We start from the raw sequence: 25,306 nt of genomic DNA, 5'->3' as shown, positions 1-25,306 counted from the left end.
CAACCCTGTGGAGACCCGACTCACAATCGCCACCAGATAAGGTTTCTCTTTTCTTCTAAATTGAGAGGAGCAGGGGGGGGGGGGGGAGAGAGCACATATAGCTTCCTCACACTGGACATGGCTTTCATAGTGTGTGTGTGTGTGTGTGCGCGCGTGACTGGACCAGCGGCTATGCCAGCTCCTCTGTGTCGCTAATGGAGGCTGGTTGGGGAGGAGAGCAATCCGTGCAATGGCTTCTCCGTGAAGCTAACGCGCAACAACACGCACGGCCGGAGAGGGGGACGCACAGCCGGGGCCAATAATTCCCCTGACCAGACATGTCAGAATAACAAAACACTCCGCTCCGGCGCTGCCGAAACACGCAGGCGACCCTCTCTTTACACCGCCGCGTCCATTTCCTTGTGTCACTTTGACAACAAACCGAAAGGCGACATGGCGAGGAAGCGGTGTAGGTTGGCTAGGATATTTAACTGGGAAGCGAGAAGACCCACTTGACTTTGGCTACATGGGTGCCAGCCGGAGCGCCCACCCGACTAAAATCTCGCCCCGGCTTCCTCACGCAAGTCGGCTGGACCTGGACTAAAAGGAGAAACGGTGGTGGTGGAGGAGGACGGGGTTGGGGAGATCAGCTCTTTCCAGGTCATTCACGAGGCGCTCTCCAAATTATATCCCATGATCTACCATACCGACGTTCTCGCAGAACCTGAAAGCCCAGCCGAAATCTTGGCGAAACTGGAAATATAGTGCAAGAGGGGAAAAAAACTCACTGGTACAATCTTCTCCTCAAGCGATCCTCCCAAAAGTTGTCCTCGTATTTCATGCGTGCGCCCGGTCGGTCTAATGGATGATCGCCATCTTTCCTGCTTCTCCTTTGCTGCAGCTGCAGATGACCTGAGATCCGTCTGTCTCTGAATAATGAGCAACCACACAGACAAGGAAGACAATCTGCAAAGCAGGCTACACAAAGAAGTTTGGGAGACTAGCAAGCACCAGAGGGTGCACAAGAGTTTACGATGAGACGAGGGAGCATCAGCAGGATGGACAACGTCTATGTCTGAGAAGCTCATCCTTCATCTAGACTGAAGTCAGATAGCGCGCAAAGCCTTATCAGCGGCTCAGACCACCACCAGATACATGCGGGCTCTGACCATTTTTATATAGGCTTTCCATACTGTGTCTGCCACGTCATGGGGTTATCTGCAGTTCACTTTGGTGGTGGTGATGCTGCTTCACACTTCGACCAGACAGATAGACAACTAGACAATTAGAGAAGTAGACGGACAGAGAGACAGACAGACAGACAGATAGATTTGATATTACAGTGTTAATACACATCCCAATTTTATAAAATGTATATTATCAAACTACATTCATAATAAAATATATATATATGAACTCCCATTCAACACTGCCTCCATCCAATTATCATTGTCACACTCCCCCGAAGGTTTATCGTCTTTATTCAAATAAAATCAAAACAATACATTTGACATGTGTGTTCATTTATTCTGTCCCTCATTCAGAAAATAAAAATGGCTGATTTGTTGCAGTGTGTTGTCATTACACTGTTACTGTAAAGTAGACTTGGTGCTGCTGCTGCTGCTCTGTCCACCAGCTGCTAACAAAGAGGGAGCCCAAGACAAAAGGTGCAGGGTCCTGCTTCAGATGTGTGTCAGTGTGAGGATGGATGGGTGGGTGGGTGGGTGGGAGGGGGTTGAGCGGCCCGGAAGGGGCACACATGGGAGGGTGGGCAGCGAGGAGAAGAGTCTACCTTGCATGATTGAGCAGCTATAATGTCATCTGAGAACGTTGAAGTGCCTTGATGGCTTTTGTTGAAAAGAATGTAACATGTGTTAGTTCTGCTTGTTACCATAAATGATGCACTTGGATGTAATTGTATTATTTACACAATGTGAGGTTTCTTGTCACACTCTGACGTTTCTGACATAATGGCAGTTTTATCACTTAGTTTGTCACTATAACTTATCTTCCTACATTTAAAACTCTTAAGACTCAATATTTGAATGCATTGCATTGTGTTAAGCTCACTTTTATCAATAACAGATAAAGGAACTTTTTAAGTTCATAATAAAGCATAATTGCATTGAAAGTTACATTGGGTCTATGATGTATTTATTTTTCTTGCAGAATCATTGGAATAGATAATAAAACAGACTAATACATAACATTATATTGATCTTAATGCCAGTATGTTTATTTCTTGACACCTGTGCATCGTAATTTCTGTGATGTGTATGATGTGCACTGCTGTGTGAGGGAGATGCATCATGTGAAAGCATGTGAACTCTTCAGGACAGTTTTCTTGTTCAATCAAAGGAAGGAAACTTGTTTGAATCCCAGAAACAGTTTTTTTTTTTTTACACAATAATCTTGCCTGTGTCACCTGAAAAACCTCAGTCACAAATCTTGTGAGCGGGCTCACTAGTGATTGTACGCTGATTTACAGGCAGAGCCACAGAGAGGAATTAAATTTGTGTAAGATACAGACGTAGTTAATCATGTTTGACAAGTGTTGGTGTTGCCTCTTCCGAGATTCGGTTATGAATTATGGATTGTGGAATACATTTTTTTGTGGAATTGAATAGAAGCTTCAGATAAGAAACGATGTTCAGTCAGTCTTCGTATCACTTTGTATCCTATCCGTGTCACCAGTGCTAACACAAGGGCTAGATTCTCAACAATTCTGTTAAACAATGTGATACAAACAGTGTCTAAAATATGTGACACCTTGGGATCTGGGAATATAAAATATGTAATGTGCTGTTAAGCATGAGGTGACAGATGGAAACAGGAATGAGCCTTTAAAAAAAAAATGCAGGTCCATAGTGCCAGTTCTCCTGTTGACGTGACGTGCATAGCCCCATGTATTTCCAAAACACTGTGGCAAATGATCACTTGGCCCAGAAATGACTTCCTCCTCCTTCAGGGTTACCTCTCATGCCCTTTTTCTTCATTCAGGCTTTTTATACTCAGAACATAAACATTAAAAACAACCCCCAAAAACACCTGTCGTATTTATGCCCGTTACATTTTCGATGTCTCAACAGAACTTTGAAGGAATGTCTCCGGAGGAACGACGTGTGAAATACACACACCCATGCAGACACACACACACACACTGTGTTGACAGTGCGTCCTGTGGGTGCCAGGTAGCAGCCGGGGTTTATCATGCTGCTCGGACATATGGTTGCTGCGGCAAATCTGATTAATATGGGACGGCCAGGAGTCCAGCGTACAGCAGAGGACAGACTGCACCAGGACATCCCCACTGGTCCGGCCTCCCCCACACACCGTGCCAGGCCACCATCCAGCTTGGCTAAAAACAGACCAGTCGTCAGGGATTCAGATGGTCTAAGCGGTGGGAGAGCGGGGGGGTTGGGAGTGGGGGTGCGATACAGATTTAGAAGGTGGCCGGTGACTTTTTGGATGCATTGATATCCATGTAGCACCATTCCACAGGGAAAGTGTTATCCCTAATTGAAAACAAGCATCTTCAGTTTATTATTTATCTCAGTTTTTGCAAATATAAACTATAAACTAGTAGCAATCGTGAGGCGAATTGGATCCTCTCATACTCTCCTGGAACTCAAATGCACCTCCTTGAAAAGTTCCCAAGACTGGAATTTAGACACAGCAGAGTCCTTCCTGTATGGGTCAGCGAACATTACGAAAGGTCCACTGTGTGCCAGTGGAGAGGGGACAGAGGAGATATAATGATTGTTGTCCTGATAGTGTGAGTTTTCATGGACATCTATCTTCAACAAGTCTGATGGTGCTGCACGTTATCTGTTTCTTTCCTCCCCCATCAAACACAGACAAGCCTACACACGATGAACACATACAAATTAATTGTGTCGGCCAGCTCAATTCTAATGTTGTTTTTGTATTATCAGGTAAGACAGACAGCAGCATGAAGGGATTCCTCCAGCAGTAAGACAGACATGTCTTCTTAATTGAAATGGATTTTTTTTTTTAAAGAGATTATGATGAAAGAAATGGCAATACATATTATTGTTTCTTTCATCAGTATCTACACCATCTCGTCCAGAATTGCATTTTCTCCATTAAATTACACCGCAGCTGCTGTGTGAGAGATCACTTGAATTACAAAGCAGAAGTATAACAAATGTAGATACAAATGGAAATGAAAACAGCTTCTTCCTGCGAGCTCTTTCAGACAGAGATGTTACATCCAGCAAATTGTCATGGCATGTGCCTAAATTGAGAAACGGTCATGAATTATTAATGCTTCAATTACTATTTCACTTAGATAAGCCCTTTGACTCGTCAGAAATGCTTCATGAATGTCTACGTTGTCTTGGCTTGCTCAGGTCTGCACTGTGAAACACTCTTGGATCTGGCCCATTGTATGTGAAAGTTGCATGTTCTCCATGTGCTCACATGGCATTCCTTTGTGTGTTCAACTGACTTTCAGCAGTTTAAAGATGCAACTACTGTTGACTTTGAGGCCCTAAGTTGCACAAAGGTTTGTAGGCCTATGTGTTTGTTTTTAGTTTCCCCTACAGGCAAGCGTTTCCCTGTCGCCTCCTCAATGCATGCCCCACGACTCTGAATAGGAATATGCAAATGTGGACGATGAAAAGAATGACAATCTCTGAAATCTCGACAAAAAGTAATATGGAAAGTGTCAAACAAGAAAACCCTATTCAGTCTTTCAGGTGGTTCTGAGCCTGTGTTTGGGTGGATTTTTGTAGCTTTTGTCGCTTGAAGTGAAATTTTCCTCCAAATCAAAAGAGAACAGGCAGCACAATCATTACGGTGCACTTACATTACATATCAAAATAGCACAGTGAACAATACCTATACCTGCTGTGTAATCTGAATGCAATTTTCAGCAGTCTAAATTTGAAATGCTCTTTTGAATGAGAGCACTTTATACATCTTGTGGAACACAAAAATGTGTGATGGCAGACAAAACAGGGGACTGAGAGTGAGCATTTTGTTTTTACTTCCAAGATTTTAAAATGCTGCCATTTCACAAAAAATATGAACACTCAAAATGTTCCTAATCATTGTATTTGTAGAGCATCTTTAGTTATTAAGAGCAAATTGCTATATATGGTTTTATCAGACGACAACTATAACATTTTACGACATTACAATTCTTTTCACTGACCGAATAAACAATTGACAAATATGCATTTTCACTCACTCCAATCAGCATCTAACAAATGCAATTTGTTGACATACACATTAAGGTAGATAAAAGTATTTTTACCATTTTAATCTTTAATGCAGTTTGTGTACGCAGTTTATAAGTGTGTTTCATTTTGTATCTTATTTTAAATTAGTTATGGCATTCTATCCCTGTTTACATATTCATTAAATGTCAATTTTTCTTTGTTGTTAAGTACTTTGAGCTGCATTTCTTGTATAAAAGGTGCTAAACAAATACATTTTATTTATTATTATGATTACTATTAACCAACTTAGCTTTACTCTGCTGTTCAGTGATCTGCATATGCAGTTCACAGCTCATTTAGCTGTCCTTTTCTAATCTATAGATGGTGTCGCTGGGTGTATCACCTCTCTAAAGGGCTGAGGGATTGCACTGCCACTCCTGCTTATGTCTCGTCTCCCTCTTGGCTGACTGGCTGTGACTGCTTCTCTGTTGCTGATGGTACTGATGGTGTGCAGGAGTAATCACTTGGAGTGCAGACAAATGGGGTACGTCTGGTTGCTTTTTGTTTTTCTCAGATCATCAACAAGTCAACTCCTGATATTTCAAATTCCGGATCAAATAAAAGACAGTTATTATAGATAATGGTATAATGGGATATCTCAGTACTGGCTCTGCATATTCTTCCACATTGTGCTGGAAGTCGCTAACATTCGTGACTAAAAGACTACAGCCATGTTAGCAGCCCTGTGAGGCTAGACTAAATAAGAGCTAAATGCTAACGCCATCATAGCAACATGCCCAAACTGACAAACTGATGTTTTGCTAATATCAGGTATAATGTTTAACATGTTCATAATATTAGTGTGCTAACATTGTCTAATTAGCATGAAATATGAATTCCATACCACAAATGTCACCCTCATGGTGACCTCATGATTTGCTAGGATACATTATCTGGGAACCATGAGTATCTGTACAAAATTGTGTGCCAATCCAGCTTTTAGATGTTGAGATATTTCATTGGATGAGTAAAACGTTGGCCTGTGGATAAAAAAAAGTCAAGGGATCACCAAACTCATTAAGATTCATAAAGGACATTCATGGTTCGGATGAACATTTCACGGCATCGTGGTCGTTGAGATATTTCAATCTGGACCAAAGTGATGGACTGACAGCTCAAGGGATTGACCGACATTGACAGCATAGCTTAAAATATGTAGCATTTATAGTCTTTTGTTAGATCTGTGTTCAGATTTGTGTATCGTTGAAAATATACAGTATGTGGGCGACTGTGGCTAAGTGGAGCGCAGGACCGTTCTTCAATCAGAGGATCGGCGGTTCGATCACCGGCTCCGCTAGTTGCATGTCGATGTGTCCTTGAGCAAGACACTTAACCACAAAAATGACTCCCGTAGCTGTGCCTATACGGTGTAGAAATGTGATATAGAATCTGAATTGTAAGTTGCTTTGGATAAAAGCGTCTGCTAAATGACTGTAATGTAATGCAACATGTAAAGACACTGTTCTCTGCAGATTTCATTCAGAGTAAAGTGCTTTGCCATAGGTTTTTGCACAATAGAAATACCATTGTGTGTGTTTCTGTGTGTGTGTTGGCGGATAATTTCTCATTGTGGGGAATTTTATTGCTTTCAAGTCCTCATTCCTTGACCTCAGTGAAGTGATTGCCTCTGATAATGCCATTAACCACTGCCCTGCAATTCTCTGGGGCGCACTCAAGAGACAGAGCACAGAAAATACTTTCATTTCTGATGGTGGTGTGGATGTTTCAAACCCCTGATTTATCAAAGAGCAAACGTTGACCTTGTTTTATTTTCTTCAAACTTACTGAATCGATCACTCCTTACCCACTAAGCCATTCATGTGTATGCCAGTGGCTGAGGTAGAGGAAGATAGTCAAATGAATAGGTGACAAATCACACTCGTGTTAGAAAAGCTAAGGCTTTTTTTTTTATGTTTATTGTTGTGAACCCAAGCACAATAGTGTATAGTACATGATAATGATCTGAGCCTTTTGTGTTTGGTGTAACAGAAAGAAGATGTCAAGATACAAGATTTATCAAACTGCAGTTTATTATTTGATATTGTGATATTTCTTTACTTTTGTTATAGAATAGAGATTCTGAGGTTGTTTAGTTTGTGTGCAACCATTTATTTGTCATTTTCTTCACATTTTTAGCAGACTAGAATACAACTCTTTTTGGATGGATTGCCATAAAATTCGGCAGAGACATTCATGTTCCCCTCAGGATTAATTGTAATAACTCTGGTGATCCCCTGACCTATCACCTCCCATCAGCCGCAGCTACACTTTGTATTTAGTGATTATTAGCTAATGTTAGCATGCTAACAAGCTAAATTAAGATAGTTAACATGGTAAACATTATTCCTGCTTAGCATCCACACGCTAGCATTGTCATAGTGAGCGTGTTAGCATTTAGCTCAACGCACAGCCCTACAGACTCTTGGTTTTGTTAAATCAAGTTTTACGTCGAGCACTTTGAGCTGCTTCTCATGAATAAAAGGTTTTATGTTAAGCTTCTGTATTTGAATTTGTATTTCATAGTTTCGACTGAACTGTCTCTCCTTCCATCCTTTTATCCACGTTTCTGTCTGCAGGCGGTGTCCAAGGTGCCCGGTCTTTATCCCCATCTATGTAACAATAAATTTGCTCTGCCACAGGAACTAAAACGTCCCCAGGTGAGAGCTGTGCAAGGAGGCCCTCCTATCAGGGAACAGCCAAGCATACAGTGGACAGTGGCATCTCTAGGATTAAAAACTGCTGCATCCACTGTTCCCCTGGCCCATTGACGGATGGATAAAGCCTTGGACTTCACCTTATTGAAAGAAGGAGAGAGCGCCTGGGGAGCCATGAAATCCATAGACCCTTCTTTAAATGGGTTTGTAAGAGGCTTCTGCCTCGCAAACCACGGCTGAAAGGGCCCATTAAATAAAGCCCAGCTCCTCAGCAAGGAGCTGGGGCAGATTCATCAGAGAGGAGAAGGCAAAGATAATGATAGCTCATGGCCAGATGTGAGACGTTGGCCCCACTTGCATGTCATGTGGGACCATGTCAATGACAGCAACAACAGCAGACAAACAAACAGTCTTTTCTCTCTTTCTTCTGCCATCTCTGGTTTGTGTCTTGAAAATCCAACTACATGTGGACAGACACTTAAACACGTAATGTAAACACAAGTTTGGGAAAGAAAGTATGAGTTTATTCACCCCCAGGGTGGGCCTTTTTCTTACTTACGCAGTCTCGCAATCTTTAAAAAAAAAGCACTACATGTTATTCCATCACAGATCTTAGGCCATTTAGTGTGCCGCATGTGTGCTGCAGAGCACCAGCTACATCAAATGCTCTGTCACTTTTATATGTCTAGCTGTGGATTATGAATCAGGGTGGGGACACTAGCCCACCTTCTTTCTCCCTTGGTTGTTTTGCGAGACCTTCACAGGGAGACAAGGTGAACTGCAGCTTGGGCAGATTTGAATATCAATGTGGTCAGATAGGATGGGAAGGTGCAGGAAGGAAGCAGGAGGGAAGGCTGAGGAGGGCCTCTGGCAGGACAGTGGGTGAGATGGAGAGAGAGGGAGAGATTTGTCATTTGCTCTCTGTTCCACCTGCTCCCCTGTCATGCATCCTGCCGGGGGGGGGGGGGGGGGGGGGGGGTAAATACACCCTGATGTCTGAGGGAAAAGGATGAGCGAGGTGGCGGGGTGGAGGGGTGGATGAAAGCAAATAAAGGAGGGGAGGAGATGGACAGGATTGAAAAAGGAGACAAAGGAAGGCGGCATAGAAAAAGAGACACAGTTATTCGAAAAAAAAGGAAGAAAATGTATGCATGCCATTGCGTATTTGAGGTGCCAAGTCCTGAAATGCAGGAGCTAACTACAGGGGCTGGCAGGTATGCAAATAGGAGGATGTACCAGTGTGTGCCTCCAGATTACTTTCCTCCATTTGCTATTCATATATTTGCAAGGTGACTCACTTCAGACAAAGCAGGTGATCAAGAGCTCTTTCCTCTTCCCCTCTTGCTTTCCTCCTTCTCTTTGCCTCCACATGTGAATAGGAGCAGAGGAGAGCATTGCAGGCAAGGCATGATGGATCCACAGCCTCAGCAGAAGTCATAAGCCTTGCAAATGCCGCAGCCCACAATTGCATGCCCACAGATTTGATATGTATTCCGTCAGCAAACCCCATTTAATTCATTTTGCTGTCAGCCCCCTTTTACAGCATCTTGACTAATACAGGGAGAGTTTAGAGTGCAGGAGAGCGACAAACATGCATATAGGCTACGAGCTAACAATCACACCTGAATCACAGAGAAACATTTTGGGAATTTACATCTTTTGCTTCTCCTGACCAATTCTCCTCAAATAGCTCTCTTTCTTTCTTTCGCTGCAGTATCAGAGATTCTTGTATCAGAGATTCTTGTAGGCTACTTAAAGGGCTGAATTTGACCAAAAGCATCTACGTCCATCTCCTCTGACTGATTGCGCAGAGTTACATTTTTGACTAAAATGCTTTCGGCAACTGAAGCCCAGGTTGCTAATGGATGTGCTCGACTTTGGAACATACTTGAAAATGTTGACCTGCGTCCTGCTGTTCGCTTAATGAACATCTAGTGAAGCAGAGCTCAGCCGCTCTGCATACAAATGTTTCAAAAATGATATTTATATTAGAAATGCTCGTCTTTTTAATCCCTGGTTTGCTGCTGTTAGTTTGAGGGTTCTGCGCTGTGTCTTTTCTGTTTCTAGATCTGTGCTTTTCCTTGACATTATCCCACTATTTGAAGTATCTCATCAATGGGAACACTTTGTTCCTTCCACATTGGTTCAGCTTCTCATATTCCTTCTTTTTGATGCTGCTACCACTTGGGACCACGACATGTATTTCCAGTGCTGTTTTTTCTTCCTTGTCCATCACTGCGCTGACCGGTTGTGTGGCCACTTCTCATGAATATCACTGGACCTGGAAGTCCCTCCGGATCCAAGCTATGCTATTTGCAACCCTCTGTGATGTCTCTCACATGCAACCTTTACAGGTGAAACTACAGCACAATCATCAGAGGAGTCACATCAGCCTGTTGTGTTATGTGCTGGCCTTTAATCTGTAAATTGACTTTGATCACAAGTCGCATAGGCTACTTCGCAACATTTCAAGTCGCATCCGCTACAGAGTAAAACAAAAGTCACAAGGAACAGTCCTGATAAATTGAGAAGAGAGAATGGAACAAAGAAAAACAGATCGATCAGCTGCAGCAGAGGAGAAGCTGGAGGTGTGTGTGCGGCCACTCCGGAAATGCTACGTTATAAATGTTTACTGGGGAACTTCTACCATCAGTAAGATGTGTGAGGACTTTCTGCTGTTTTTGAAGACTGTCAATCCCAGATGTTCAAAACCTTCTGAATTTGAGGAGCGCAGTGGAACCAGGGAGGGCGAGTGGACTGGTTATACTGGGACATAGGCGCCGAATGGACTGGTTATATCAATGCTTTGAGAATGCACGTGTTCCGACAGGTGTGTGCGACACTGCTGAACTCTTCAGACCAGAACGTCTACGAACGAAATGTTACAGACTACACTGCCTCTCTGTTGGTTTGAACAGAGGGGTTAATTGTTGCTGATTTTATTCCACTTGTGGATAAGTTGCCATTTAAATAAATCAATTTGAAGCCTAAATATGTTCTTTCATTTAACATTGGTAAAGAATCAGCGTAACCCCCCTTTTAAAATGTAATGCATAGGTCATTTTAACCACAACAAACAAACGGTGCGTTTCTGACATCCCACAAAGGGAATTTTGAAAACCATCCACGAGGTTTCAGAAATCAATCTTTGAAAAGTGTTTTTTTTTATTATATCTTATTTTTATTTCTACTTTTGGCAAGACAACTGCCAGTCATGTTTTGAAATGGCAATGTCTGATCAAGCCCCAATATTTGTGAAATTCATTTCATGATGGATTTTTCCTTGAGTTCAAACCTCAGGAATCAAATCCAAGACTCCAGGCAACATAGTGACCCATATTTCTTCAGTATTCGTGACCTACATTTCTTTGACTTCGTTGTTTCACTTCACCCAGCTCTGGATCAGGCTTTTTTTCTCTTCCTGATCTTCCGATATGTTTTAACATCAAACACTCCTGTAATAAAACACATGTGTGTGTTTGTGAAATTATAAAAAGCAGAAGCATTTTTCCGTCTTAAGGCTGTAGCTTCTCAGAAAGACTTTGTTTTTAGCCAGGCAAAAGAAGGGATGATATTCCCTAAGAGTGCTTTTGTTTATGAGATACAGAATTACTTTTCTCAACGGTTGGGAAGTAAGGATTTCTTGCTCATATCATTTGTTGTCAACAGACCATGTTTTTGGCAAACTTCCTCGACAACCAAAGAAGAAGAAAAATGGTTCTATATAATTTGTAAACATTGCCGTGTACATCAATAAACTATGTTAATTGAGGCATCTAGAATTTGTGACACGTTCATTTTTCTCAGCCTGAATGAATATTTGAAGACTGCAATTTGCTCTCTATTACTTCAGGATAATTAAAGAGCTCACCACAACAATGAGGACACTTTGTCATGTTGTCTTTTTCCTTGATTCCATGAACCCAGTTATATTAAGGTCACAGTTGTCAATGAAAAGATCTGCACGAGGCCGGTATGAAATATTAAAGCCGGAGCGTAACTCCAGGAGGCGCAGAAGAAGTTGTCGGCGTTTAATTCCGCTTCTTTGTTGAGATTTCTTCCTGAGACAGTTGGCGGCATCAGCAGATTCTCGCCACTGGCACCAAATTCATGGGACAAGTGTCCATGTCAGCACTTTCTTCCACCTCAGCTGGTGTATAAAAGGACATCACACTTGTCAGCTGCAGTAAGCCGAAATTATAAGGACAAATAAAATGGTGTGTCTGTGAGCGGGGTTGCTTCGGCTGAACGATATGATAACTTGTATAAGGGTTCTCACCTGGGCTGACAGATCGTGTAGCTCCCCTGTGTGTGTGTGAGCAAGGTTGTGGATGTCAGTTTGTGCACGTTCGCGTGTATATGTGTGCGTGTGTGTGTGTGTGTGTGTGTGCAGGAATGCATTTGTGTGATCTCTGCACGCTTGTTACACCTTAAAGTTGAACTGAGTTCAAAAGTCTCCTGACGTTTTGTGAACTATAGTGATAACTGTAGCTATTGTGTATATTTTCACTTTTTTCCCAAGAGAATATAACTGTCTTTGGACATATTCGTGGTAACAAATACCTATAGCATATTACACCTAGTTTACAGATGTTGATGAAAGATGTTTTAGTTACGGTAATAGTGTTTTCTGTTGATTGTGACGTCAACCGTCTGCCCCTTTACAACGTTTTGGGACGAACCATTGTGCTGTTCAGTGTTTGTATGTTTGTTACACATTATATAAAGGAAGGAGTGTCTAGCTAGCATGTGAAGAAAAAACACCAAGGCCCTTTTCATTTTAGTTTGGCCTAAACATAAGGTTATGGCACTCTTCATGCACATATGTCATGCTGCCATTGACACACTGATACTCGGTGCTACTTTGTAAGTGAATGTGAAGTGAGTCAGGTTGGGCATTCGTAGCTGGTAGGTGTGGATTAAGGGTTTTCTGCTCATTAGACGGAGGTAGCAGAGCTATAATCCACATCCTCCCTCACAGCATATATACCCACACATAAGCCCATATGCAGTGCACACACACAGAAACAAACCTCATTAAAGAAAAGTTTACGTTCATTAATTTTGCGCGACCGAATGGCAGGAGCCTCTCAGCCTTTCAGGTTGCTGGTGATGTAACTGGGTGGAAATGAGAACAGGATTGCAGCAGGTGTATATAGGTTGAGATTTTATCTGAGAAAACTGTGGCTGGAACCTGAATCAGGATTACGGCTGCGGTCTTTTTCTGTGGCTTCTGAATCAGTGAGAGGGAGCTGAAGCAGGGGTCTGCAGAAAGTCTAATCCTACCCAGTCCCATCAAAATCCTCACAGAGCATCATTATGAAGTTATCGATCTGACGCCCGGCCATGCTGAATGTCACAGGAGTAAAAATGGGTGCAATCCATGAGTAGTAATCTGTGTTTATTATTGCGTCGCCTTGCTTGTATGACAGAAATATGAAAACAACATATTTTGAATTCTCGTCCCTACAGCTGATATATCTCTTACCTTATTTAGTTGCTCAAGGACTGGACCATAAGAATGAGAAGGCTGATCTCTATGATTATTGTAGACCTTAGGTAGTTTACAATATCACATTATGGAATAAATCTGCAGATGCTTCGGTTTGTTTGTTGATATGAAAGCAAATTTTGAAAAAAGGCCAAATATTTTCTCCACCTTTTTACAGTAATGAGTTGAATATAAAAAAGGGAAAAAAACGGAATCAGTTACCAAGTAATGCTTTTCTCTCCTTGAAAAATTAGACATGCGTTCTGTTCTGATTTTAGCACAGATATTCTTAGAAGGGAACATGGTGCATTGCCAAAGTAAACAGTATGTTTATGAAGATAAAGTGTGACTATATGTGTTGCAGTGCTGCTAAGGTATTGATTTTGAGGGCTTGTGAGGAAATTGCCTCTTTTTTTTTTTTGTTAGTTCTCCGTAATGATCTGTTTTATAAAATGTGTGCAGTAAAACCTTAAGGTACTTTAAATTCCTGAAAGTCTATTATACCGCTGCATAGAATAAATCTGATAAGCATTTGAAGCAAACTGTAATTAGCTTTTTGTTTTGCGTGGAATGAGATTTTGATGAGCACGATGTCGATAACGGTGCAGCAGGAGTCAAAACAACATCTTAATGATCCGGTATGGTTTGTAAACTAATTGGTGTTCATCAACAATGACAGGTCTGAGAGGTTTCTGAGCTTCGAGGTAATCATATCTGCTTCAAATAAGCAGAAACTTCAGCAGTGTAGGAGGGTACGCCTCAGTGGGAAGTATCGGTGTTTGCACATTCATTTTCCTGCTGTCAATAATGGACACATTCTTCCCACGGGTAAGACAACATTACATGCATTAACACTCGTGATGGTTTTCGTAACCAACATGTTTTCCACTGAGTGAGCCCCTCCAGGTATTTGTTACCATTTCTGAGTTTATTCCTCGTTCCTCTGCAGATGATCACGTGGGAGTGTGCGGCAGCTCAGAAAGCCCACACCTTTGTGTAAAAAAAAAAACCTGCATCTGAAGGAGCTTCACCTTATCTCAGAAACACTGGAGGCAGCTTGTCAGACTTCTGATGTTTTATATTCAGGAGTAATATCCGGATTCAGATGAACAGAGGAACCCAGGTGTATACTGTCTGGGCAGAATTCAATCAAAACCAAGCCTGAGCTGCTCCATCTCCCTCTCCCGCCATCACTATTTCTCTTAATTTCACTTCAATCCACAGTGCTCTGTTGGCATGAATGAGACATGAGCTGTATTTCCACAGCATCTAATGGTAAACATTTGGCTCTTTTGACCATCTCTGTGCATTGTATACCTGCGCTATATATTGATGTATTCAACAGCCAGAAGCCTTTGTGTTGCATCTCTATCTCCGGTTCTATCTTGATCTCCTCCTGTCAGGCAACATGACCTTTATGACAGGTTATCATGATTTACTTTATATTTTCTCACTTCCGCTGCTATGCAGTTAGTTTTGCTTTTATTTGCCCCAGTTTTCAGATATCTGTATTTGAGAGTTCTCTCTTGAAACTATGTTCTGCCGGAGAAATGAAAACAGTCCAAGGTGTGTTCTTTGGACACTGTTTTTGGGAATACACTTTAAATGTTGTATTACAAAATACAGTAATCTAAGCTGAAAAAGATCGACTTAAGAGCTTTCCAGAGCTTTCAGTTGTATCTCATGGTCTTCTTTCTAAATGTTATTTCGTTTCTCTCCACTGTGTTGACGTGAAGGCCAAAAAGTCATCTCAACTATCTGCATTGCAAGGCAATGTTGGAAAGTAATTGGGTACCTTTACTCAGTTGCTGTACTCTCACCGTACTATTTTGAGGTACTTTACTTTACTTCTACTCCACTACATTTCAGAGAAAGATATTGTACTTTTCACTCCGGCACATTTTATCTAATAGTTGCTTACTTAACATATTTAGATAAAAAAATGTCATAGGGTTATAAAACACAATCCACTGTTGAAGATTAAACCATTGGTTCCCAATCACTGATTGAAAGCACCACCCGGCTAGCACGATAAGCGACTCAAACCAAACACACCCAGGTGCCTGCTTGTTCTAGCTAAAAGCTACTATGCTCATGGTGGATTCTGCAGTGGTGTCTTCTACATTCCCCCACGAACTTCTACCTTCAGTGAGGTGTGTTTCTGCTGTTTTTGGCAACCGTCTCTGCAGAAGCTGTGCAGGCTCTTTTTGATTCAATGTGTATGTTGTGTGCTGTACACAGCAGGCTGTAGCTGCTTACATTGTCTTTACATCTCTGTGTTGTCTGCCTTGGCGATGCTTTATTGAGCTGTTAAAGTGGCAGGGTATGAAATGCATGTGGTCTTATAATGCTTGTTCCACCTGCCGCCGTGTAGCTCTTTATTTATCGTTGGTCATTTCTCTTTAATTAGGGTTTGTCCTCTTTTCTGGTTTATTCTGGCGACGCTGAGGAAGGCGATTGTTTATTTAGCTTGTTTATTTGATTGATAATCAGTTGCAAATGTCCTTCTATTGGAAGGTTGTTTATTAGGGGATTAGGCATAAATGCTCCGTGGTGTGACGTTGTTCCACTATTGTGTACTTTTTTTTTACTTTAAAGTACATTTGCTGATAATACTTCTGTACCTTGGCTTTAACTTGCAGTGGATCTTCTTCTTTTCATTGTTCCAAGTAAATGAAATGAATACTTCTTTCACCATCTCGTCTGTAGAGATGGTGGGAAAATATGCTTCTTAAAGGAATTAGTATGAACCAATCCTTTAAACAACACAGGTTGCTGAACTGAAAGAGGGGGAAGATCTTCATCCAGCCGTGCTCCGTGGTGGACATTTGCTTCTGTGTGTGTTTGTGATCCCACTTTGTAAGGAGGGGATTAGATTTTCTCTCTCCATTTGGGCCACCAGTGATTAGATGAGTCTATGTCTGAGAGTTTAATCCTTGTTGGAAGGAGCACCAAGTTGCATGTGGCATGCACGCACACACACATTCACACGCTCGCACTCAGACATCCAGATGTATCTTCTTTTTTTTTTAAGTGGCGCTGCATCTGCAGGGAGGCATGCGGCCCTCATGGCACAGGCCCAAGCTGCTTATTGATGGGCAGATTTAGCCATTCATTTCACTCAGACATTCCTTTGTCAGACCCCTCACCCTCGGTTTCTCCCAGCCACAACACACATGCACACACACACACACAGAACATAAAGAAATTATAATGTCTTTTCAAATCAGTCTGTAGCATAATCCAGTATTTAGTTTTCTCGTGTCTGCTCTTTCTAAAAAAAAACTTTATGGACTCATTTTACAGTGAACTGTAGATCAGTTCATTGTGGTTGTAAATCTGCCTCAGCCAAAAGGACAGAGCGGTTTCAGCATAATAATGCAGATTCTCTACTGTACATTAATATTCATATTTACAGACACTGCTGCTGCTCTGACAGCTTGGCCCCTGTTGCACCTGCCGGACATCTGTGTCACAGCAACAGCTCGTGTTTTTTTCACATTTGCACATTGGTTTATGAATAATCTGCAACACTTTCCTGGAACTTTAACACAAATGTACTGTAGAATGAGGACAAAGGTGCTTCTCCTCCTTTACAGGAATGTTTATTTGGATAAAGAGGTTACCCTAAAAACCTACAGCCATGGATATGAGACAACGAGACGCCTGGACACAAAAGCCCCCCCCCCCCCATCCCCCCCATCCCTCCTATAGGTGGTTGTTTTGCATCCGTTTGTGGTCATTCTAATGTAGTTTTGTGTGTCTAGAGTATTTTTGTGTCTTTTTGTAGTAGCTTTGCATTACTTTGTGCACTTTATTGAATATATATTCAATCTATCTGTCTTCTAAATAAATGAACGTAGAGACAAGGTCACCGTGTTTGCATAACGTGAGTGATTTAGAGGCCTGCTGTTGAGTTCTGTTTTTCAGTTGTATAAAGGTAATACTGCATGTTGAATGAGTAGAGTCTTGTTTTTATGACCAGCTTGGATGTTTTATAGTGAGCCCATCTGGGCTGGACACCATGTGGTGGAAGGTGCTTGACTGAACAATTCAAATCAAATTAGGAAAGTTACAAAAGAATGTAGATATGAGGAAAGAATTCATGGCAAGTGAAAAATGAATTAAAGGCAAATAAAAAAGAGAAATCATTTTTTACCAGCCAGGGTTTTTCTTTTTTGAGGTTTTCTTTGTATGCAAGCCTGTGATCGTGACGCAGCAACCGTCCTCCAGCGCGACTCATGCATCCTCTGGCTCCAACACAAATCATCATGTTACTCATACCATCCTAAAGCACACACACAAACAGACACACACACACACAGCATCTTACTCATTTCATCCTAAATATAAGGCCTGCCCAAGCCACATTTCATCTCACACACACACACACGCCATCTATGAAATGAGCAACAATACAGGGTTACCAAAGCTCCTTATTGCTTTTTGAAGGTTATTTTCTGTGAGAGGCCTGTTCTCCTTGAGAATGTTCTCTATGCATCTAATGAAAAGGCCCTGAGGTACAATAGAGACATGAGATGCAGCCCAACCACCTCTGAAGTCCCACCCTGCATAATTCTTATTGATCTGTTTTGTGCATTCAAATGTGATTTTTGTTTGTTTTAATGTTCTGTCTCTCTACTTAACCCTTTTAATTAAGTGGTAAAACTGTGCATGTGTGTGCTAGAGAGACATCTGGTACCTGGGCGAGCCTCTTTCCTCAGAATTGTAATATTTCTACATGTCACTCTGGCATTTTGTTATTTGCGATCATCTTTTCTCTCCTGCCGGACGGAACGTATCTTGCAGCTCAACAATCGAGCGTGAAGGTTGAAAGACGCACCAGAGGAATCTGAAGTCTTTCAGGGGCGCTAACAAGAGGCTTATTTTTTTGTCATTTAATCGAGAAACAAAGGCAAATGTGATTGAGGTGGAATTAGAATTGGGAAAGGGGAGCAGCAACAGTTGGGATGTGGGATGTCGCTGGTGGCCGAGATGAACAAAAAGTGTGTTTGCAGGGTTTGCAGATGAAGAAAGCCTGTGTTTATATTGCCATGTAGACTTTTCGTCCCCAAACAATCACATTTTGTTCGTGTTTTGATCTGCACCGGTTCTCCACGGATGGCGACGAATCTCAGCTACTCTGCAACCTGTCTTGGGTGACACTTTTTATTGCAACAGAGAAAGTGGAAAAAATAGTTGGTTGCTTGCACAGACGCCTTGCTTGTTCTCTGAGGTGAGCACCTCGCAATTAGTATGCAACAAAGACACCTCGGTGTGGCCGCCATCTGAATAGAGAAAATTAAAGTTGTGGAAAATATGATGTGTTTTCAGAGCCTTGGGAGAAAGGAGTTAATATGCATGTCAGTCAAGCCCACTGGCTGCAGATAAAGCCGAGCAACCATTTCATGCCTGAGAGTGGCGAAGATATTGGTGTGAACCAACTGACCGGATGCTGTTTTCAGAGTCCGTGACCTCCAAACGGAGATTTATGCAGAGCAGGCGAGTGAGGGAGAAGGGAACAGTGATTCTCATTTGTCAGAGACGTCATTCAAATCAGGAATGGAGTGACACTTCAATTAACTCCCCGTCCTCAACAAAGTTTACCTTGGTCTTCAGAAAGGCGCAGTATTTCATTTCATCCTGCAGGATTAGCCAATCATATTTCCAATCTCAGACCTGTCACCATGGTGTCGCTGTGTGGCAGCTGGTAGTCATAATGACAATCTATTCTTCAGGAAGTGAAGAGCTGTTTTTCTACCTCGATTTTCCAAACCAAAGAGGAACATTGTGATTTTTACTCCCTCGTAGCACCGTCCCGGTTTGTTCTTTATGATGAATACATTTTGTGTCGGTCTGTCTACCTGGACTTGTTGCAGGTCTGGTCATCTGTCCCTCCATCTGTCTGCTATTTGTTCTGTCTGTCTGGCTATTTATCAGTTTGGAAATATAAACAGGTTTTCTTTAAATGTTTTCTGAAATAATGCAATATTTTATCTAAACTATAAATACAGAAGAGAATTGGTGATTTAATCTTTCCCAGCATTCCACCCCTGGACTGGGTGACACCAGCAGTGTGTGTCTGCATCCCAAACAATGTTGGCCCTGGTCAGCCAGCAACAGAAATACCCTTGGGATAAGTCCAAAGCTTTGTTGTCCACAAGCCTGGAGAAAGTTTTCTGCAGTCCAACACTTTCCACTTTCACGGAGAAGAAACGCCCAACAGGCGAATTGGGGTTAGTTTTCAAGAAACATGCTGCGGAATCACAGGATTTCAGTAAGGCAGCAGATATGTATCCGACATTGTTCCAGATGTTGTAGCAGGACAGCTCTGGCCAGCGTCACATCCTCCCTCTCCTTCTTGGAATAAAGCACCAGGAGACAGCTGAAGAATGCAAGCAGATGTTTAGCATTACTGTACGGAGGCCCAGTTTGGCTTGGTTGTCCCATGATGGATGTCATGATGACTGACAAAGAGTGACACTGCTTCCAAGGAGATCCTCAATGATGGAAGTGCATTCTCTGCTGCTTTAAAAACAACATACATCAATAATACATCACTCCTGTCAAGTTGATATTGAAGTACGGCAGAACAGATAACGATGAATAGGCCATCCTGCAGCTTTCAGTGGAGGATTCTGGAATCGGCTTCATTTTCTCAAAAAGGTACTACACCAATTGTACATGTGAAAGTCAATTTATTAGTCATGCTGAGTGAATGGATTTGCATTTGTATAGCACCTTTCTGGTCTTCCTAACCCTCACAGCACCTACATGTCATCATTCACCCATTCACACCCATTCATAATGGCAATGGCTGCCATGCAAAGGTGCAACCTGCCCATCAGGACCTAACACATTCACACCCATTCACGCAGCGATAGCACAGGCTTGGTAGCAATTTGGGGTTAAGTGGGGTCGACTGGAGGAGCCGAGGATAATGCTTTGCCTCGCGGTAACTTGTCCGCTTTCACCGCTGGCTACCTGAGGCCTGTGCTGTGTGCACATTGAAATCATGACTGGAAAATGTCTATTTCTCTCAATGAAAAAACAAATGTGCACAAGGAAAGCATCTGTGGTTGAAACCGCTGTCACCAGATGGATTGATACTGCCTGGTCACGTAATGCAGCCGAACGGCGGCGTCCTCCCTCCGTGCCCGTCACTGGGTGAGCGACGAGCTCTAGCAAAGGGAGCACCGTTCATCAAAAACCTGCAACACCTCGACCCGAGCAAGCCCTAGGTGAGGGCAAAAGCCAAATATATGTTAAAAGTGGTCATATCATAACTTTGTATTCATGCAATAAATAAACAAACGTTGTGTTTGTGCTGAAACCTAACCAAACCTTTTAATTATAGCGTCAACAAAAGGCACAGACTAATTATGTTGAGGGCATGGACAAACAATGTCATTTGTCGTGGAGGACTTGTTGGGTTGAGTTGGGGAAAAATAAGCAAAGCATAAAATAGTCTAGTGAGGCTTAACCACTTGAGACCTTACTTGCAGTTTGAAAATGGTAATTCTATAGGAGGAGGGCATTTTCCTTGTTGTGGTCCAAAGTTGTGGTAAATGTTCACTGGCTCATTCCTTTAGAAATGCCTTTTCTTCTCTGCAATACTTCTCTGTAACACAGATGTAAGTCAACAATGCCTTCTTTTCTTTTCTACCGCCGTCGGTTGTTTGTCCCTCATTTCTGCAAAAAAAACTAGAACAACTGTGTTATTGTCTCATTTGTTCTCTCTCTGTTGGTGGCCTCCATTCATTGCCCTAAAACATATGACCCTTTTTATTTGTTTTTACTCATTCAAATTGGTGATTGCACAATAAGGCTTTTAGTGTGAGGACTTAATGTTGCGTTGTAATGACTCGCCTTTTGTATATTGAATGACAAAAACAGCTAAAGCGTGAGGCTTTTGATGTTTTGTTCGTATAACCAGCATTAGTATATTAGCGATTGTGTGAAAATGTTAATATTCAAGATGTGTCGTCGGAGTCAGTTGAGCAGAGAATTACTTGTATTCCCTGATTTATTAACTGGCTGTTATAAACAAAACAATCTTGGAAGTCTTGCATTTGCTTCCTCTTGCCTCATCTTCTCCCCCTTTGTCTCCTCTCTTCTATTCAGCTGCATTGTTATCCCACCTCTCAACGAACAAATGGCCCTCATTTAATTCACACATGACCTCATAAAAACATACGCATTATGTTAAGATTCTTAAAATGGTGCTACAAGTTTTGTGCTCCCTCAACCGCTTCACATTCGACATCCCATATTAATCAGTGAGCAACAAACAACTGTCCTGCGTTAGATCTGCGTCACCAGATGATCAAAACCCACTGTGAGTCACACACGATCCAATAAATTTCTTCTTTTTTTTTTTTTGTTGCATCTGAGACGAGGTGTCATCCTGTTCGCGCAACACAGGCTCATTCCAGCTGACGCAAACACAACAAATATTATTCCCTCCGTAGCCTCGTGTGGTAGGACATGACTCCTCTATCATTACACACCTTAGAATGTGCATCCATGGTCATGAATATAAATGCAACGCTCCATAAAAATAAAAAAAATGGATCTCAACAACAGCGTGTAATAAGAATATTCACACTGTATACCAAGACGTGCATGAGTAAATGTAATTGAGCGACGTGGTGCAAAGGCAAAAGGCAAAATGACAGACGAGATAAATACTGTTCACCAGCTTAGGCCCCCACCTCGGCCGGAGCGAGCCTTCGTCGGTTGTTTGGAGTGTGAGGAATGGTTGATGGAGATTTGGCCTGATGCGGTTTGGGAGAGGCTTAGCTGAGGATCCACTGCGGCTCCCGGGCCTTGCAAAACCCCCGATCTCCATGGGATAGGAGCATGATGACTATGGGGGGAGATAGCCATTAACAAGAGGGAGGGAGGGAGGGTGGGGTGCAGAAAACGCGAGTGTGCCGAGGCTTAGAGTGGGTAGGTATTTATAGGAGTGTGGCCGGAAGTGGGCGAGTGGCTGAGGTGTGGTCCTGCTCCTGAAATTCAGCTCAGTTTTATCTCCAATAACGGAGACGGAGAGAAGTGGGCGTCAAGAACTGTGAGCTGAATAAGCAAAGAAAGAAAGAAAATATATATATATATCATGCAACAGTTGTTTACTGTTGCACATGACCCCGGGCCTTATACCTTGAAGGGTTTTACTCCGTAATTATTTCATACCGTTTCATTGTCAGCGAGGCAAAATGCATCAAAACACCTTTTTATAATTGCTCAACAGCGCAGGTAGTATTGTTGAAGTTATTATATTTATATATATTATATTATTTAGCATTATTTATTAGGGAATTTTTTGGAGATTGACGCAGTAACTATGTGTGATAACCTGTGATTATGACACAACAACAAAAGTGATTACCTGTTCATGTCCTTACACAGTTCAGCTCCGGCAACGGTGTCGCAACACAACTCCAGAGCCTCCGCATCCACACGCTATGACAGATTCTGTATTTAAGATGTGTAGAAAAAGAAAACAAAGCATTGTGATTTAACCCAGTCTAAGTTCTGTTTTGTTTTAGCGAGCTATAGCTTAAAACCCATTTGTGACCTCAGCACTCTGTACCTTTTCAGGGAAGAGTCCAAACTTCCATTCTCAATTTGTTATTCAGTATCTTTCAGTTCAGTTTATTTTTCTATGTATGCTTTCTGTCCGGATTGATAAAACATTTGTTCGGAGCAAAAATTGCATTTGAAATTCAATATTGTGTACAGACTGTGCTGCCACTCTGCTCTTCTTCACTGATGCAGTTATAAGTATTGGATTCAAATGTCGGGCTCACCTTAGTCACACATTTTATCTTCTCAGGCGCACAGAGGACATCTGGGGATTTAAAAAAAAGCATTTGAAGATACCACTGTTCCTGTATTAAAGGTTTAAAAAAAGGACATTTTGACTTTGCCCCATAAAGTTGACATAGGGTGACTGAACCATGGTGAATGAACCAGCTGATTGAGAAATGTAAGCTTATGCCAGCTAAGAAGACACAACATGGAAATAATACTGCTTTTGAGTTACCAGGTCTCTAACTGCCTTCTCACTCCTCCAGCCCCATGCGCCAACCTAACACGACCCAAACCAGTGTGTCCACTGAACCCTCCACCCTTACACAACGCGTTACAAAAACAAACACTGTAACATAATGTACTGATCACAGAACATGTCCACTCACATGCCATATGATGCCAACCCCAAGTAGTGTAACCTGTTCTGAAAATAACATCTGGCACACCTGTCTAAAACATGTAGTGACACAATCCCAGAAATAATGTGGAAAAATGGCCTCAGGTTCAAGCAGTCAACAAATAGTCTTTGCTGATTGTTAAATTCAACGTCAAATATTTTGTTGTTTCTCTCCATTGTAGGAGGTAATAACAATATATCTTATAAATGTAGTGGTTTTATAAAGTCTTCATGCGGACAACTGACTTGTCAGGTAACACACACACAGGAGACACATCAAAACACTCACACGCATGTTTACAGGGTCAGAACAAGTCACATACTCTCGTTTCATTGACAGCATTTCAACATGTCTACTGCCCTGTCAGCAGCATTTCCTTTCCAGCTAATTTTGGGATATGAAACATAGTCACAGTTGCGTTTCCTGGAAAGGTTACAAGGTCAACAGAGTTTTCCTTTTCAAGAATTTGGAATTGTAAGCCAAGCTCAGTTCATTTAAAATCTGTATTCAAGCAATTAATAAATGGTTTATAACAAACTAGTGTAGATATAAAACAGATATAAGGACAATTTGAAATTTTTCAAAATGTATTTGTTCATAACTCCTTATGCAAAGCAACAATAAGACAATAAATGAGTCATGATACAGCAAGTATTATGAATAAAATGCATTCATTGTTGTTATTTTATTATTACAGTAATTCATCTCCATCCCTGACAAAGGCCACAAGATGAGACTCAAAGCTCTAGAAGAAATCTAGTAAATGGACACTGAGTTAAAGTTGTGTACTTAATCCTTATTTTTCATGAAATCAAACCTCGTTTTCCGTCCTGTTTATGGATTGCATTTTTTCTACAACAGCCATTGAATCGATTTACATTGATACATTTTCTTTTAAGTCAATGGCGGTAGCTGTACGACTGCTATTTTGCGAGGCGGCGCAGCAGTCGCCTCAGCAGAGTCGCCTCTTTTCGCTGGGTATCGGTCTTCATCAAGTTTAAATGCATAAGCTCAACACCGCTGACCTTCCCCCAGCTAATGACCCTTGTTATCACACAGGCTCCACACCGGCACTTTACACCAGGGAGACAGTATAAACAACAACCTCGGTTGACCGGTCTTCAATCACAGCTCCATAATGGGAGTTACCTTGGAACAGTGATATCTGTCACCATCATCCAACATTAATTTATCATAAGGGATGAGGCATTAGACACTGCAAATACATGGCAGAGCAGTGACAGGGGCTCCCTCTGGTGTGATGAAAAAAACACTGGGAGCTCCGTGCTGTGATGGGAGAAATACTATGTATAGCACATAGGTCTGCACAATTAAGCTCCAAATAAATAGTTTATTTCTTATTTCAAGGCAACGTTATCGTCTATGAGATCTTCCTCGTTACGTCTTTCACACATGTGGCAAATTATGTCTGGGGAAATTAAACAGTGTTTCCAAGAAGATTGCCAGAAAATTATAGTAATTTGCAACTTTGTGAAAGTGGTCTTAAAATGTGCTGGCACTCTGATAACTATTTTCCCTTTTCCTTGTATGTATCTGTCTATTTATTTGTTTCTATGACACACATCTGGTCACCAAGATCTTCCATTGAGCCCAACTAAATGATGCAAAATATACAGAAAACAATCAGCGCTGTAGCTGCCATTGAGCACACTGGTATGAGCGAGAGATTTGCCGCATGCACCAATTTTCTTGTATTTTGAA

General features: G+C 41.8%; 1 protein-coding gene across 1 annotated transcript in view; it reads right to left on the bottom strand.

Moving 5' to 3' along the window:
• znf462 (zinc finger protein 462) overlaps window positions 1-1,467 on the bottom strand; it is a 45,376-nt gene extending 43,909 nt beyond the window's left edge. The window contains exon 1 of the mRNA XM_079289626.1: window positions 768-1,467. The gene's annotated coding sequence lies outside the window, so the exon portion shown is untranslated. The remainder of the gene's footprint in view (window positions 1-767) is intronic.
• Between the last annotated feature and the right edge of the window lie 23,839 nt (window positions 1,468-25,306).

This window comes from Melanostigma gelatinosum, assembly GCF_949748355.1.
Source record: "Melanostigma gelatinosum genome assembly, chromosome: 18".
Lineage (NCBI taxonomy): Eukaryota > Metazoa > Chordata > Actinopteri > Perciformes > Zoarcidae > Melanostigma > Melanostigma gelatinosum.
Note: the sequence above shows the minus strand (reverse complement) of the source record. Positions and strands in the feature narration are given on the sequence as shown.